Genomic DNA, 4,978 nt, shown 5'->3' with positions numbered 1-4,978 from the left:
TCTCGACCGGACATTATGCTTTCCGTTTGCATGTGTGCAAGATTCCAATCCGACCCTAAGGAATCCCACCTTACGGCCGTAAAACGAATCTTGAGATATTTGGCTTATACACCTAAGTTTGGGCTTTGGTACCCTCGGGGATCCACATTTGATTTGATTGGTTATTCGGATGCCGACTGGGCGGGGTGTAAGATTAGTAGAAAGAGCACATCAGGGACTTGCCAGTTCTTAGGAAGATCCTTGGTGTCTTGGGCTTCAAAGAAGCAAAATTCGGTCGCTCTTTCTACTGCCGAAGCCGAGTACATTACCGCAGGCCATTGTTGCACGCAATTACTTTGGATGAGACAAACCCTGCGGGACTATGATTACAAATTAACCAAAGTTCCTCTTCTATGTGATAATGAGAGTGCAATCCGCATGGCGGATAATCCCGTTGAACATAGCCGCACTAAACACATAGCCATTCGGTATCATTTTCTTAGGGATCACCAACAAAAGGGGGATATCAAGATTTCATACATTAACACTAAAGATCAATTGGCCGATATCTTTACCAAGCCACTTGATGAACAATCTTTTACCAAACTTAGGCATGAGCTCAATATTCTTGATTCTAGAAATTTCTTTTGCTAATTCGCACACATAGCTCAAAAGTATACCTTTGATCATGTCTCTTTTATATATGCTATGACTAATGTGTTTTCAAGTATATTTCAAACCAAGTCATAGGTATATTGAAAGGGAATTGGAGTCTTCGGCGAAGAAAAAGCTTCCACTCCACTCTACTACTCATCCTTCGTCGTCGCTCCGCATCGCTCTCCATGTTTGGTATAATCTTCACTCATATGTTTTATTTGCCAAAGGGGAGAAAGTAGTTAAACAAGGGCTTATATCTCACTCAAAATATCCGTTTTTGGCGATTCATGCCAAAGGGGGAGAAAGTATGAGCCCAAAGCAAAAGGACCACACCACCACCCTAATTTTAAAATTAATGGTTTTCAATTGGAAAATTTCAAATTGGTATCTCTTTGTGTTCTAAAGGGGGAGCAAGTAGTATTTTCAAAACGTGATATCTTAAAACCCTCTTGAACACTAAGAGGAGAATTTATTTGAGGGGGAGTTTTGTTTAGTCAAAGGAAAAGCATTTGAAACAAGGGGAGAAAATTTTAAACTTGAAAATGCTTTGCAAAAATTTCATCTATCTTTGACTATGTTGCAAAAGGACTTTGAAAAGGATTTACAAAAAGATTTTGCAAAAACAAAACATGTGGTGCAAGCGTGGTCCAAAATGTTAAAAATAAAGAAACAATCCATGCACATCTAGTAAGTAACATTTATTGGCTCAATTCCAAGCAACCTTTGCACTTACATTATGCAAACTAGTTCCATTATGCACTTTTATATTTGCTTTGGTTTGTGTTGGCATCAATCACCAAAAAGGGGGAGATTGAAAGGGAATTAGGCTTACACCTAGTCCCTAATTAATTTTGGTGGTTGAATTGCCCAACACAAATATTTGGACTAACTAGTTTGCTCTAGTGTATAAGTTATACAGGTGCCCACGGTTCACTCTTAGCCAATAAAAAGACCAAGTATTGGGTTCAACAAAGGAGCAAGGGACAACCGAAGGCACCTCTGGTGTGGCGCACCGGACATGTCCGGTGCACCAGAGGACGAAATTCCAGAGGCGACTCCGCTATAATTCACCGGACTGTCCGGTGTACACCGGACAGTGTCCGGTGCTCCAAGGAAGAGCGGCCTCCGAAACTCGCCAGCCTCGGGATTTCACTTCGCCTACTCCGCTATAATTCACCGGACTGTCCGGTGTACACCGGACTGTCCGGTGTAACAGCGGGGCAACGGCTATTTCGGCGCCAACGGCTACCTGCGACGCATTAAATGCGCGCGCTGCGCGCGCAAAGGTCAGGCACGCCCATTCTGGCGCACCGGACAATCTACAGTGCATGTCCGGTGCGCCACCGGACATCCAGGCGGGCCCAGAAGTCAGAGCTCCAATGGTCGGAACCCGACGGCTTTGGTGACATGGCTGTCGCACCGGACATGTCCGGTGTGCACCGGACTGTTCGGTGCGCCATCGAACAGACAGCCTCACCAAACGGCTAGTTTGGTGGTTGGGGCTATAAATACCCCCAACCACCCCACATTCAAGTCATCCAAGTTTTCCACTTCTCAACTACTTACAAGAGCTCTAGCATTCAATTCTAGACACACCAAAGAGATCAAATCCTCTCCAAATTCCACACAACACTCTAGTGATTAGAGAGAGAGATTTGCTTGTGTTCTTTCGAGCTCTTGCGCTTGGATTGCTTTCTTCTTTCTTGATTTCTTCTTGCGATCAAACTCACTTGTAATTGAGGCAAGAGACACCAATCTTGTGGTGGTCCTTGTGGGAACTTTGTGTTCCAAGTGATTGAGAAGAGAAAGCTCACTCGGTCCGAGGGACCGTTTGAGAGAGGGTAAGGGTTGAAAGAGACCCGACCTTTGTGGCCTCCTCAACGGGGAGTAGGTTTGAGAGAACCGAACCTCGGTAAAACAAATTCGCGTGTCTCACTTCATTATTCGCTTGCGATTTGTTTTGCACCCTCTCTCGCGGACTCGATTATATTTCTAACGCTAACCCGGCTTGTAGTTGTGATTATTTTTGAGAATTCCAGTTTCGCCCTATTCACCCCCCTCTAGGCGACTTTCAGGATGGAATACCTCTTTGATGAACCCTGCCGCCAGTAGCTTGTGGATCTCCTCGCCTATGGCTCTGCGCTTTTCTTCGTCGAATCGGCGCAGAGGTTGCTTCACGGGTCGGGCCCCAGCTCGGATATCCAGAGAGTGCTCGGCGACTTCCCTCGGTATGTCGGGCATGTCTGAGGGACTCCACGCGAAAACGTCGGCGTTTGCGCGGAGAAAGTCGACGAGCACTGCTTCCTATTTGGGGTCGAGCTCGGAACCGATCCGGATCTGCTTGGAGGCGTCGTTGCAGGGGTCGAGAGGGACGGACTTGACCGTCTCCGCCGGTTCGAAGTTGCCGGCGTGGCGCTTCACGTTGGGCGCCTCCCTAGAGAGGCTCTCCAGGTCAGTGATGAGGGCCTCGGATTCGGCGAGGGCCTCGGCGTACTCCACGCACTCCACATCGCATTCGTACGCGTGTCGGTACGTGGGCCTGACGGTGATGACCCCGTTGGGGCCCGGCATCTTGAGCTTGAGGTAGGTGTAGTTGGGGACGACCATGAACTTGGCGTAGCATGGCCTCCCCAGCACTGCGTGGTAGGTTCCTCGAAACCCGACCACTTCGAACGTGAGGGTCTCCTTTCGAAAGTTGGAGGGCGTCCCGAAGCAGACGGGTAGGTCGAGTTGTCCGAGGGGTTGAACGCGCTTCCCGGGGACGATCCCATGGAAAGGCGCAGCGCCCGTCCAGACCGAGGACAGATCGATCCGTAGGAGCCCGAGGGTCTCGGCGTAGACGATGTTGAGGCCGCTGCCTCCGTCCATGAGGACCTTGGTGAGCCTAACATTGCCGATGATGGGGTCGACAACGAGTGGGTATCTCCCTGGGCTCGGCACGTAGTCTGGATGGTCGGCCCGGTCGAAGGTGATGGGCTTGTCGGACCAGTCTAGGTAGACTGGAGCCGCCACCTTTACCGAGCAGACCTCCCGACGCTCTTGCTTGCGGTGCCGAGCCGAGGCGTTCGCCACTTGCCCGCCGTAGATCATGAAGCAGTCGCGGACCTCGGGGAACCCTTCTGTGGCGATGTCCATCAGCTCGCTCGCCCTGGTGGGGGTCTTGCGACCCAGCTTGCTCACCAGGTCGCGACAGGTGGTGTCGGCGAGGAACGCACCGATGACATCTGAATCGGTGACGTTGGGCAGCTCTGTGCGCTGCTTCGAGAATCGCTGGATGTAGTCCCGGAGAGACTCTCCCGGCTGCTGGCGGCAGCTTCGGAGATCCCAGGAGTTTCCAGGGCGCACGTACGTGCCTTGGAAATTGCCGGCGAAGGCTTGGACCAGGTCGTCCCAGTTGGAGATCTGCCCCGGGGGCAGGTGCTCCAGCTAGGCTCGAGCGGTGTCGGAGAGGAACAGGGGAAGGTTGCGGATGATGAGGTTATCGTCGTCCGTTCCACCCAGTTGGCAGGCCAGCCGATAGTCCGTGAGCCACAGTTCTGGTCTCGTCTCCCCTGAGTACTTTGTGATAGTAGTCGGGGTTCGGAACCGGGTCGGGAACGGTGCCCGTCGTATGGCGCGGCTGAAAACCTACGGACCGGGTGGTTCGGGCGAAGGACTCCGATCCTCCCCGCTGTCGTAGCATCCCCCATGCCTGGGGTGGTAGCCTCGGTGCGCCCTGTCATCGAGGTGGGCCCGACGGCTGTGATGATGACGCTCGTTGCCGAGGCGACCCGGGACTGCAGGCGCTGCGTTGCACGTGCGCCCGGAGTGGACCGAGGCTTCCCGCATGAATCGGGAAGTCGCGGCGCGATGTTCCGAGGGGAACCCCTGCCTTCGGGAGGCAGAGCTTTCGGCCCGTCGGACCGCGGCGTCCTCCAGAAGATTCTTGAGCTCTCCCTGGATACGTCGCCCCTCGGTGGTTAATGGCTCTGGCATCGCGCGGAGGAGTATTGCCGCTGCAGCCAGGTTCTGGCCGACTCCGCTAGAATCCGGCGGTGGCCTCACCCTGACGTCGTCGGCGATGCGGTGCTGGATGTCCTGGGGGAGATGACGCGCTTCTCCGGTCGGGGGTTGGACCGCCCATTCCTGCCCGATGTCCCGGCGGATCGGCATAAGCGTTCCTGCTCCCTCGTCGAGCCTGGCCTGCCTCTCGCGGATTTGCTCGAGCTGTGGGTCAGGACCCCCCGCCGGGACGGGGACCACAGCTAGCTCCCGAAGGATATCAACGCGAGGCACGGGCCTAGGGGGATCACCGTTTTCCGGCATACCAAGATGGTTGCCTTCGTCGGGACCCCCTAGATCG

The sequence above is a fragment of the Zea mays genome, chromosome 8 (assembly GCF_902167145.1).
Source record: "Zea mays cultivar B73 chromosome 8, Zm-B73-REFERENCE-NAM-5.0, whole genome shotgun sequence".
Taxonomy (NCBI): domain Eukaryota; kingdom Viridiplantae; phylum Streptophyta; class Magnoliopsida; order Poales; family Poaceae; genus Zea; species Zea mays.
Note: the sequence above shows the minus strand (reverse complement) of the source record.